General features: G+C 40.3%; 1 long non-coding RNA gene across 1 annotated transcript in view; it reads left to right on the top strand.

Moving 5' to 3' along the window:
- The window catches only part of LOC148107169 (uncharacterized), a 362,214-nt gene that overhangs the window by 204,500 nt on the left and 144,054 nt on the right, over window positions 1-13,660 (top strand). The window contains exon 3 of the long non-coding RNA XR_015722973.1: window positions 12,704-12,821. This is a non-coding gene — a long non-coding RNA (uncharacterized LOC148107169). The remainder of the gene's footprint in view (window positions 1-12,703; window positions 12,822-13,660) is intronic.

Below are 13,660 nucleotides of genomic sequence, written 5' to 3'. Positions count from 1 at the left end.
TGAAGAGCTGTCTGTCCCCTTTAGCTTCTGCCTCTTATTCTTCTGTGCTGTCTCAGGGAATGTGCCGTGCTTTATCGAGGGACACTTTTTAGAAGTCCTACGGGTCAAAGTTCACTTGTCCCGCCTCCTCTCTAGGTTGTAGAACTATTGAAGTCTTGGCTGGAAGTCTCGCCAAGTCCATCATGCTCTTTGCCCCCACTGCTGCTGACTTGCTTCTGGCCTTTCCCATCTGTGTCCAGATTGAAGCCAGAGCCCTTTTGCTTTCTGGTTCACTTCCTTCTGATATGTGTTCTCCTTATGCTAGGAGAATAATTGTTTTAAAAGTTAATGTTTCTCATGTTATTTCCCCCATCTTTGAAACCCGTAATGTCTTCTAATAAACTTTAGGGTAACCTCCCAAATCCTAACCGTGGCAAACAGAGCCCTTCATCGTGTGGCCACTGCCTTCCTGTCACACTTCTCACCACTTTCTCATGACCTCCTAGAGTTCAAATCGTACCAAAATATGTACACTGCTCTGAAGATTCCATACTTGTCCTTGGTGCCTTCCCCTTAAACATGTCCTTCTCTTTCTCTGGAACACCCTCCCCTTCCTTGATCATCCATAATTTCCTCTTATTCTTTGAGACCAAGCTCAGCTATCCCCTCTTCCACAAGTCTTGCCAGGAGCCCCTGTGTTCATTAGGCAGAAGTTAGTTCTGAGTAATGGACAGTAAAGAGAAGTGACTTTGTGACTTGTAGGCCCAGATTGTTAAAAGCAGTGTGCTGTTTCCATTTCTCTCTTCTCTCCCACAAAACCTTCGAGGCCACATGGTACAGACAGTATAGTTGCAAGAAAGCTCTTCTTTCTCTCTTACTTTATCAGTCAAGGTCCCTCCCACAGAAAACAGGTGGTACCTTTGTAAGGGAATCTGTAAATGATTGTTTTAATAAGAGAATAATTTAGAGAAGGGTGGGAAGGGTTAAGGGAACCAGCAAGGGCTGTTGAAGCACCTGGGCACTAGCAACAGGGCAAAGGTGGAAATGGTATGCCTAGAGCCAAGTTGAGAACTGCAGCTAAGGAAGAGGGTCCCTGAAAGAAGCTCTAGTCCTAGGATGGTGTGGTGACTAGCATAATTGCAACAAATCTGAAAGCAGTGTGAGTTATGAATACTCTAGTCCCTCTTCTTCTTCCATGGGATCTTCAGCTGGTACTTCCACATTGGCCACATCCAATTGAAGCCGAAGGATAATGGAGCTCAAATGATGTAGCCTCTAGAGGTTAGCCTATCAGTGAAGATAGTACAAATCATTTGGGGGATAGAATGAAAGATAACTAGCATGTACTCCAAAATCAGCATTTGATACTCAACCGAGACTTGGTGAAAGTTTCCCTACCAAGTGGGTTTCTAATGAAGAGTGGGAGGAAAGATTATTTTAACAGTAGCTTCTACATCATCCTTCCAGCCTAGCTAATACATCACGTCCTTCAAGAAACCTTCCCTGAACCCTCAAGATAGAGTAAATGCCCTTCTTCATGTTCATTTGGCTTCCAGTTCCTATCTTTTTTATAACACCAAATTATGATGAAATTATATCTCTTTACATGTCTGTCTCCCTCACTAGACTCTATGCTCTGTAGAAACTGCATCTTATGCATCTTTGAACCGTTAGGTCCTGGCATGTGTCTGGCATCTAAGATTGCTCACTTTGGCTGATAGATTTTTGCACAAAAACATACATTTTACACCAAGTTCTAAATCCTCAAATTGCAAACCTTCTCTTGTATGACACCGAAAGTGCACATAATGCATGGAAAAGTAACAAACAGTGGTTCATAAAGCATGATATAAAATTGACATGGTAGATGCAGTCAAATTTCTGGTCCATTGAGGAAATGAGTACAACTGTCCCATCCCTTTATGTGTTATAGTAACAAGCCATCTCAACCAGAACATTGAAGAACAGCAGTGTGGGACAGGCATAGTGTCTGCCTTATGGGTGCTTATGGCCCATGACCAACCTTCCGGAGACGGGTAGGTACACTACGGCTAAAGACAGAGCTGTGACACTTGTTTCAGGTTTGCTTAGTTGCATAGTGTCTTTCTGTTTGGAAACAGTGTGGTATAATGGAAAGCCCACGGGCATTAGATTTGGATTAATTTGAAACTAAATTCTAGGACACCATTTTATGAGTTTGGATTAGTTTCTTAATTGTTCTGAGCCTCAATATCCTCATCTGTAATACCTACGAAAAGGGTTATATGGGGCTTAAAATGAGAAACTTCTGTAAAGTTCAAGGTTCAGTATAAGCACTTGTCATGAATTTGTTCCTTTTGCTTTACGTTAAGGGCATCATGCTCAGGGACTGGAGATAATGTGATGAAGGATTGTATTCCATCCTACACACTCTGTACAAGTTTACCTGTGGAGTTGCCAGTGTAGGTAGATATGGAGGGATGCCAAAGGGAAAGACAGTCTTTTAGATATGATTAATGCAAACAGATATCTGAAGCTCTTGAACTAAAATAACTGGATCAAGTCTAAATATCCCGTGTTCATCTGTAAACACAAGCTGAGTCTTTCAATTTGGCACTGTGGCAGGAGGAGCTCCTGTGGTCTTACCCCAACTTCCTTTGCTCTTTAATTCATTTTAGCCTTTCAGTGCCCTTCTTGAGGCTGTCCAAGATTCATTTCCTACTCCTTCTCCTCCTTTACAACCTAGCACTCACTGAAACCACAAAACACACAATGAACAAAGCTGATGTGGAGGGGAAGTACAAAATCTTCCAAATAAAATGAGAAATGTGAAACCAGTCTCTCCATTTTCTGCTGTCAATTCTTGCTGAGCGTCAGAACACGGTCCCATAGCAGACAATGCCATCTTGTGGTTCTTGTGAAAATCATTCCTTGGAAAATCCAAGAAGGTCATTGTTTATATTTCACTAGTGTTCCTTCCTGTCATATTTTTACAGATGAAGTCCACATCCCCTAAGATTTGACCTAACAAAAACTGAAGCCAGGTTACTGATAAAGCAGCAGGTCACTCTACTGCGGGAAAATCCCACTGCCCTATCTGTAAAGAATTTTAATATAATTATGCATTTGATGGAAAGATAAAGGCAGGCTGGCTCCGTGGTTTGTTTTCCTTGGGGAGCGGTCATGCATTACTTTTTAGAATAACATAGTCTGGAATACTGATTCCCATGCCACACCGTCGTCCTGTGTGTCAACACTTTGAATAGTGAATCCAGTGCAGAAAGGCCTCATCCACACTTGTCTGAAAATGTTTCCTCTGGGTTATGATCTGCACATAAAGGTTTCAGCAGCAGAAGCTTTTTGGGCCACTTTTTGGTGTTACATGAGTGTTGTGGGCTCAGCTATATTTCCTTAGAACATAAAAATGGGAAGTTTTGGTTTGTTACCTTTGAAACCTCAGGGAAATCAAAACCAGAACTCATTTTGGATGCTGAAGTGATTAATCCATAGTGCCCTATGAGTTGAAATAATGACTTGATGCACTGTAATAGTTCTGCAACAATATTCTGTTTCTCTTCTGGTTGGAAGTGAACAGAAACAGCATTTTAAAAAAAATCTTGCATTAGCACAGTGAGTACTTTCATGTATAATAAACATACTAATTAATATTTCTTTTATTGTTTATAACCCAATTCTAAAGGAGTATACTCAAAGGAAACTTAAACTGTGTGGTTTTGAGTTAGTAATCTTTAAAATTGGTCATATACTACATTAAACACTTCGATAACATCTATGGGAATAAACTGACCATGTTTTGGAAGACAGTTTGCCCTGTTATGACCTCAAATATATCTCATAAAATGTATTCAGTCAATATATATGCTTTGACAGCTTCATATGTCCCAGACACTCTGTGAGGGATTAATTCCCAGCAAGGAAAAGATATTTTTCTGCTCTCAAGGAGTTTATAGTATTATAATAATAATAACAGACAAGTAAATAAGCAATTAAAAATGCATGTAGTTAGTTGTATAATTGGAGGGGTTAGGGGTTATATGGGCAAACACTGGGGCAACACAGAAATCCAATCTTAAGAATAAATAGGCTTCTAGATGAAAGTGACAAAATAAAAGATGAGAAAAAGTGTAGGTGAAAGAGGTGAGAAATAGTATTTCACCCCGATAGAAAAACGTGTGCTTTTCTGGAGACCACGCCAGTTAGGGCAACACTTAAAGTAACCATTATAAACTAGTGTAATAACCTCAATACCATTTCCACTGGTTTCTCTTCATTATTTTTTTACTTTCAAACCCATTCTAGACACAGCGGCCTGTGACCCTTTAAAAAATTTTAACTTATATCACAATAATTCAGAAAACTATACAGAGGGATACACTCAAAAACACTATCAAAAATTAAGTTAAGGGACACATGGGTGGCTCAGTCTGTTAAGCATCTGCCTTCGGCTCAGGTCATGATCCCAGGGTCCTGGGATCAAGTCCCGCATTGGGCTCCCTGTTTAGCGGGAGCCTGCTTCTCCCTCTACCTGCTGCTCCCCCTGCTTGTGCTCTCTCTCTCTGATAAATAAATAAAATCTTTAAAAATATTGCTAAAATTCTAAAAATTGCTAAAGTTATTCCACAAGTAGACAAAAAAAAAAAAAAAAAAAAAAGAAACCCAGGAATAAGAAACAGAGTAAAGAAACAAACAAAACTTATAAACTGGTGGACTTAATCTCTCACATATGAATAGCTGCCTTAAATGTAAATGGTCAAAAAACACTAATTAAAAGACAAAGATTGGCAAAGCAGATGAACTATTCATATTTAACACCAGAAATACAGCATGAAATGAAATGAATGAATAGGACATGAATATGAAAAAAATTGATAAGTTTGAACTTAGCAAAATTAAAACCTTTTATTCTATCAACAACTTAGTTAAGGGGGTTAAAAGACAAGGTATAAAGAAGAAGAAAATACTTACAAATTGCATATCTGACAGAGGGTCTGCATCTAGGATATATAAAGAACCCTTCAAAACTCAGTAGTTAAAACAGTCCCCAGACAATGCAGTTAGAAAATGAGCACATATATGAATAGACATTTCATTGAAGAGGATATATGGATGGCTGATAAGAATGTGAGAACATGTTCAAAATCACTAGCTGTTAGGAGAGTGCAAAATAAAACCACAATGAGTAATCACTGCAAACTATAAAAATAAATTAAAAAGTAGTGACAACACCAGGTTCCTGCAAGGATTTAGAGAAACTGGATTACTCATACATTTCTGGTATGAATGTAAAATGGTATAGCCATTTTACCAAAGAGTTTGTCAGTTTCTTTTAAGTCTAAAAATGTATTACTGTGTGTCTCAGCAATTGCATTTATCCCAGAAAAATGTACGCTTAGACTCCCACAAACACTTGGATGCGAATATTCACAGCAGCATTATTTGCAATAGCCAAAGACTAGAAGCAACTCAGAGGTCCTTCAATGAGTAGATGTTTCAACAAACTGTGATACATCCATACTGTGTAATACTACTCAGCAATAATAAGGAATAAACTATTGCTGCATAGAACACCTGAATAAATCTCCAGAGAATTATACTGAGTGAAACAAGCCAATCCTGAAAGATTATATGCTTTATGATTTCATTTATAAAGCATTATTTAAATAGCAAAATTATAGAAATAGAGAACAGATTAGTGATTGCCAAGGGAGGAGACTGGGGAGGAGAACAAGAGGGAGGTGGGTGTGGTTGTAAAGGGCAACTATAAAGGATCATGTGGTAATGGAACTGTCCTGTACATGAGCCTACATAAGCAGTGAAATTCCACAGAACTCATACCACAGCTCAGAGAAAATATTTTCATAGATTAATCTTCCAAAACAGAAAGCTCCAGTCCCAGATAGGTGCATAGGTGAATTTTACATTGGTGAATTCATACACTTAAGGACAAAATCATACCAATTCTCTACAACCTCTTTCAAAAAATAGAAGCAGAAGAAATAATCCCTATCTCTTTCTATGAGGCCAGCATTACTCTTTTATCAAAACCAGAAAAAGACATTATAGGAAAATTCCATCCAATATCTTTTGTAAACATAGATACAAATTGCAAATTGAATCCAACAATGTATAAAAAGAATTATGCACCACAAGCTGATGGGATTTATTTCAGATATGCAAGGCTGATTCAACATTTGAAAATCAGTTCACGTGACCTATCATATCACCGGGCTAAAAAAGAAAAATCATGATCCTATCAGTATTTGCAGAAAAAGCATTTGACAAATCCAATACCCATTCATGATAAAAACTTTCAGTAAACTAGAAATAGAGGAAAATGTCTTAAACTTGCTAAAGAATATCTACAAAAACTTTACAGCCAGCATTGTATTTAATGGTGAGAAACTTGAAGTGTTCCCACTAAAATCTGATGGAAGACAAAGATGTCCCTTCTCATCACTCCTTTTCAACATCATACTGGAAATCCTTGCTAATACAATTAGACAAGAAAAGGAAAAGGAAGGCATACAGATTGAGAATGGAGAGATAAAATCTTTGTTAACAGATGACATAATTGTGTAGAAAATCTGAAAGAGCTGATGAAAAAACCTGGAAATAATAAGTGATATAGCAAGGCTGTAGAGTACAAGATTAATATATGAAAGGCACTTGCTTTCCTATACACCAGCAATGAGTAAGTTGCATTTGAATTTAAAAACACAGTGCCATTTATGTTAGCGAACAACAACAACAACAAAAAACAACGAAATACTTAGGAGTAAGTCTATCAAAATATGTACAAGATCTAAATGAGGAAAACTACAAAACTCTGATGAAAGCAATCAAAGACAAACTAAATCAGTGGAGAGATAGTCCATATTCATGCATAGGAAGGCTAAATATATCAAGATATCAGTATTTTCAACTTGATCTATAGATTCAACGCAGTCTCCATCAAAATTCCAGTGAGTTATTTTGTGGATATTAACAAACTGATTTTAAAGTTTATATGGCAAGGCAAAAGACCTAGAATAGCCAACACAGTATGGAAGAAGAACAAATTTGGAGGATTGACACTACCCAAATTCAAGACTTGTTACAAAGCTGAAGTAATCAAGAAAGTGTGGTACTGGGGAAAGAAGAGACAGAAGATTAGTGGAATAGAATAGAGCCCACATAAATATGGTCAACTAATCTTTCACAAAGGAGCAAAGACGATACAGTAAAGATATTTATTTCAACAAATGGTGTTGAAACAACTGGGCATGCACATGTAAAAAAATAATAATGATTCTAGCTACAGATCTTATACGCTTCGTAAAATTTAACTCAAAATGGATCACAGACCTAAACTGAAAATTCAAAACTGTAAAACTCCTGGAAGATTAATATAGGAGAAAACCTAAATGACCTTTGCTATGGTGATGGCTTTTTGAGAACACAAGCCACAGACTGGGAGAAAATGTTTGCAAAAGACATATCTGATAAAGGACTATTGCCCAAAATATGCAAAGAACTCTTAAAACTCAATAAGAAACAAACAACCTGATTTTAAAAAAAATGGTCTAAACACCTTAACAGGCACCTCACCTAAGAAGATACACAGATGGCAAATAAGCATATGGAAAGGGTGCTTCACATTATACTTCATCAGGGAAATGCAAATTAAAAGTAACAATGAGATACCACTACACATCTCTTAAAATGGTTGAAATCCAGAAAACTGACACCACCAAATACTTGCAAGGGTCCGGAGCAACAGGAACTCTTAACTCATCCTGGTGGTGGAATAGAGCCATGCTGGAAGACAGTTTGGCAGTTTTTTACAAAACTAAATTTAGTTTTATGATGCAGGAATTACATTCCTTTGCATTTCCCTGAAGGACTTGAAAACTGTGTCCACACAGATCCCTGCACTCAGAGTTTTATGGCAGCATTATTCACTTTATTCAACTGTCAAAACTTGGAAACAACCAAGATGTTCTTCAGTAGGTGATGGATAAATAAACTGTGGTCTATAGAGTCAATGGAACATGACTTAGCGTTGTCAAGCCATGGAAAGACATGGATGAAATTTAAAGCATATTACTGGTGAAAGAAGCCAATTGGAAAAAAGATACTTAATGTATGATTCTGAAAAAGGCAAAAAGGAGTCAGTAAAAGGATCAGAGGTTGCCAGGGGTTGGAAAGGAAGAGGGATGATGGGCGGGGAGCAGAGAAGGGTTTAGGGCAGTGAAACTACTCTGTATGATACTATAATAATGGAGATGTGTCATTACACATTTGTCAAGACCCATAGAATAGGAAACACCAAGAATGAACCCTAATGTGGACCATGGACTTTCTTATGTGTCAGTATAGTTTCATGGGTGATAACAAATACAGCAGTATTGTGCATGAGGTTCATGGTGGAAGAGATGTGAGTGTGTGGGTTCACGGGACACATGGGAACATTCTGGACTTTCTGCTCTGTTTTTTTTTTTTTTTTTTTGTTTACCTGAAACTGGTCTGTAAAATAGAGTCTGTTAAAAATGTCATTTAACTAAATGCACAAGTACATATACAACGTGAGAAATCTGAATAAGATTGGTGGATTGTATCACTGTCAGTATCTTGGTGGTTATACTGTACTGTAGTTTTGCAAGATATTAACATTGGGGGAAACTGGGAAAAGGGTACAAGGGATCTATTTTATTTTTTACAACTGCCTGGGAATCTATAATTATCTCAAAATATAAAAGTTTAATTAAAAAATATATACTAGATCTTCATCCTCCTTAAAAGCATTTGACTTCCATTCCCTATAGAATAAAAACAGGCCTTCTTTCTAGGTTTTTATGGTTTTGTAAGATCTATTCCCTATCAGCCTTTCTAACCATCTCCCTCTCTACCACTCCTTCTATAAGCTTCAGCAATGGCTTCCCTGCTGTTCCTTCGATAGGTCAGGCCACTTACCTTTCCAAGACATTCTACTTGTTTCTTCTGCCTTGGGCCCTTCTGCACGTCACTTGTATAGCTGCCTCAGACATGCCCATCAGTTCAAATGTCATCATTTCAGAGTGTGTCCCAGATCATTCTGTGGAAAATGGGCTGTTGAGGTACTCTCTTCACATTACCTTTATTACCTCCTTTATGCTAATCATAAAATCTTTCTCTAACTTGACTTGCCCTTTCCCCCTTACACATCTGCTTCTGCAGAATGCAGATTTCACAAGTGCAGAGATGTTTGTCTGTCTTGTCTCCTACTGTGCCCTAGTGCCTGGCTCAGTACCTGATTCCTAGTAGGTGCTCAGTAAATAAATGCTAAATGAATGAGGTTTTTTTTTTAAACTTCTTTTTTTTTTTTAAAAAAAAAGATTTTATTTATTCATTCGACAGAGATAGAGACAGCCAGCGAGAGAGGGAACACAAGCAGGGGGAGTGGGAGAGGAAGAAGCAGGCTCATACCAGAGGAGCCTGATGTGGGGCTCGATCCCATAAAGCCGGGATCACGCCCTGAGCCGAAGGCAGACGCTTAACCGCTGTGCCACCCAGGCGCCCCAAATGAGTTTTTTTTTTTTTTTAAAGCATGAATGTCGCTAAGAAGATCCCCATTAAAATAAGGAGGAAAAGAACAAAAGGAAGAGCTATAGCTTAGGACCTTAACAATGCAGCTGTTTAAATTGCAATTTCACTGAGAACTAATAGTTTTAAAAGAAGGAAAACATTTTGCTTGGTGGGAACCAAAGTCAATTTCCCAGTTCTTCTGAACATATGTAGAAGTGAGTCTGAAAAGTAATTAACTACAGGTTCCTGACTGAGATGCAGACTCTGTCTGAGAGTGAAATCAAAGGATTATCAGGGCAAATAAGGCCCTGTGGTCTCCTGAGATGAAGATCCAAGGTCAAGAAGAATTACAAAGCATAAAACATTACAAAAATTACAACACATAAAGATAAAATCCCCAGCTCATGGACAAAATGGGTTTACTCCCACTTTGGCCTAACTCCTTCCTGTTCGGAAGCAAAGCTCAAAGAGCCGGGCCCGGGTTTGCTCCCCTCCCCTCTTACACTGCACGCTCCTGGGACGTGCGCTGCTGTGGACAGGCCCCCAGCTCATCCAAGGGTGTTTCTTCCATCCTCTGCTGTCTCAGTCAGTTTGGGCTATTATAACATGATACCAGAGACTGGGAGGCTTACACAATATAAATTGATTTCTCTCAGTTCTGCAGCCCCGGAAGTCTGGGGATTGAGTTGTGGCTGATTTGGTTGCTGATGAGGAACTCCTCTTGCTTATGCCCTCATGGGATGGAGAGAGAATGGCAGCGTATCTCTTCTCATAAACTAATCTCAGCACGAGGACTTCACCCTCATTATCTAATTACCTTCCGAAGGCCCATCTCCAGATATCATCACATTGGCAATTAGCGGTTCAACATATGAATTTGGGGCGACACAAACGTTCAGTCCATAGTACCTGCTAGTCACACCTTATCTCTTCTGACCCCAAATGAGTTTACCAAAGTGTAATTCCTCAATCCCTTGCTCTCAGGTGGGTCCTGGAGTGTAAGATGTGGACGAACATGAAGCTTTGTTAGGAACCTTGAATTATCCCAGTGATGGGATGGTTGACCTTCAGAAAGCCCAGGGTTAGGGAAGCGTTCCTTACTGACTGGTACACATCCAGCATCCCCAACACTCCTTTCTTAAACTGCAGGGTTTAAAATGTTTTGTTGTTGTTGGCTTCTTGTAAGATTAGATTTAGCAATAGTTTGTGTGTGTGTGTGTGTGTGTGTGTGTGTGTGTGTGTGTGTGTGTGTGTTTTAAGATTTACTTATTTGAGAGAGAGAGTGTGTGCAGGGGGAAGGAGCAGAGAGAGTCTTAAGCAGACTCCACTGCTGAGCACAGAGCCCAACACATGGCTCAATCTCATGACCCTCAGATGAGGGCCTGAACCGAAACCAAGAGTTGGACACTTAACTGACTGCGCCACCCAGGTGCCCAGATTTAGCAACAGTTTTTGAAAGAGCCGTGCTGCTCGGAAAGGAAAGTTTGAAAGCTGCTCTACCACACTCCTGATTCTCGCCCTTTCTTTTGTAGTATAATGGCTACACAGTTTCAGTTCTCTTTGCTGGACACCTCCCGTAATCCAGATTTCTAAAGGTCAGATTGCCCCACGGTTGGCCCTCTTTTTTTTCCTGCTCACTCCCTGGGTGCCTTATCCAGTTGCTTGACTTTAAATACCATCTCCATGCTGATGACTCAAAAACGTCTATTGCTGGCCTTGACATGGCCTCTGAACCCCAGACTTACCTATTTGGCAGCCTATAAAGTTTTTCCACTTGAATGTGTACAGCTAGACATCTCAAGAGTGACATGCCATCCATCCCAAACCCATACTCTTGACTTTTCTCCATCACTGCATCCTTCAGCAAGTCCTGAATCTGCTCAGTCTTCAAAACCTGTCCCATCATTTCTCACCACCTGCATAGCTGGCGCCCTTATGTCTGTGATTTCCTGCAACAACATCCTAACTCTTCACTTCTACTCCGGACCCTCTGCAGTCTCCTCAGGGCAGCCAGAGAAATCCCTTCAAAATAGAATTCAGACCATAGCATTCCCTTGCACAGAATCCCTGAGTGACTTCTTAACATGGTGACTTCTTACCACAGTGAAAAAAAAACCTCAGTCCTTACTGTGGCCATGAGGCCTGGCCCTTCTCCCGCCACCCTCTGTGGCTGAGTGCTCCAGCCCCCGCGCCTCCCTGCCGCCCTCGGTCACACCGAGCCCGCTGCTCCTCAGGTCTTTGCATCCCGGGACTCTGTTTCCTGAGGGTTGGGTGTTAAGGACAAAGAATAGTCATATCTGATAAACATCCCATCCTGTTTCTGATATTATATCAGTGGTTCATTTAATCTCATGATGAAGCATTTTACGGAAAAAATGTATAGATATACATGTACATACCAGTAGATAAGATAGATACTTTGTTCTGCTGTAGGAACAGGGCAACTGTTTTATAAGGCAAATAGAGTCTCTGTACTAATTTCTTGAATTAAAATAATTTTTAAAACTCTTTCTTGCAATCCACCTCTCGTACTGTGGACATTTCGCCTTGAAGAAAATGGTGGGGAAGCCCCATGACAGGGCAACTGGTTGTTTCTATTAAATCATCAATAACTCTCTTGATTTGTTTACATCAACTTCTTTGGCCATTAACATTGCCCTGGTGGGCTGTTTTTTACAATCCACCCCTCCCCACCTTCACACACGTACGTGCACGTGCGCACACACACACACCCCTTCACACTAAACACACACTCACTGCAGCTAATTTCCATTTGCAAGCATTTGCCTGGACAGGCATCATTCACCGCTATTCACATCCAGTGCTAGTGGAAGTCATGGTCTTGCTGTGACAAAGTGACATCATGGCGGAAGCCCAAACAGAACCATTCCTGAGTCTTGAAGCTGTACCCTATCTAACATATTATGTAAAACCTTGGAAAAGAAAACCCTTTTCTTCCAATTATTTGGTATTAGCAGAACCCACCCACTCCCGGAGAAGGAGAAGTGGAGAAGTGCTGAGATCCTAGCACACCATTGAACTTGACGAGGCCTGACTGTTACAACTGGGTTCACCAGATTCTTCTGCAGTAAAGGTAGCAGCACAGAGGGACACACGAACAGGGGTCATCAAAGTCCGGCCTTGTCATCTGTTTCATGCTGTATTCTTTTTATTCTTTCAGAGTTCAGCTCAGTGGTCACCTCCTATAGGCAGTGTTCCTCCGTTACCGCCGGCCCCCGTGGAGACCGGGCAGTCAGCCTGAGCCCTGGCAGCGGAGTGCCATGAAACGGCATTTACAGGTATGTGACCTTCACCTCCTTCATGAGGACAGGGACTGACCTGCCTGATCTTCCCCTTTTACAGTTGGCTGTTATGGAGGATTCGTCTTAAAATTTAAAAAATTTTTTAAAATGTGTTATCACCTGGAGAACTTTTAGACAATGCTTGTGCCTGGGCCCTGCCTCCAGGGATTATGGCTTACTTGGTTGAGGGTGAAGCTCGGGTAGAGAGGTTATTATTTTTAAAGGCCCCACGGTGCTACCTTGCAGCAAGGGTTAAAACGTCGGTTAGGGCAGTTTTGAAAGAATGTTTTGCCACCTATGAATTATTTTCTCTTGTTTAAAAGAAAAAACACAGGACTAACCATAGTTCCTTGGATTTTTATTCATTGGGTGGGATCACATCTTGCCCATTTTGAACCGCTGTCACCTTAGGCAACTGCTTAAACCCTAGAAACCTAGATTTCTCTTTTGTAAGATGGCTTTTGTTTTTGTTTTTGTTTTTGTGATAGAGAAAGAGGGAGGGAAAAAGGGAGAGAGAGGGGTCGGGGGAGGGGCAGAGAGAATCCCAGGCCTACTTCGCATTGAGTGCTGAGTCTGATGAACGGGGCTCAGTCTCACAACTCTGGGATTATGACCTGAGCTGCCATCAGCAGTGGTGCGCTTAACTGGCTGAGCCACTGAAGTGCCTGGGAGTTTTAATAAATCACAACACATGGGTTTGTTGTGAGCAGCAGATGAGGGAATGTGAGAAAAGTACTGAGTCAGGACTTGGAATATAGGAGTTCAGCCAGCTTTTAGCCATGGTGTGCACCACCTAGCACAGTAAACATCGTCCCCGTGGTGGACTCTAAATGTTC

Source organism: Ursus americanus, chromosome 34 (genome assembly GCF_024610735.1).
Source record: "Ursus americanus isolate L20-20 chromosome 34, mUrsAme1.1.p, whole genome shotgun sequence".
NCBI classification, from domain to species: Eukaryota; Metazoa; Chordata; class Mammalia; order Carnivora; family Ursidae; genus Ursus; species Ursus americanus.
The sequence above is the reverse complement of the archived record's forward strand: the minus strand, read 5'-3'. Positions and strand labels throughout refer to the sequence as shown.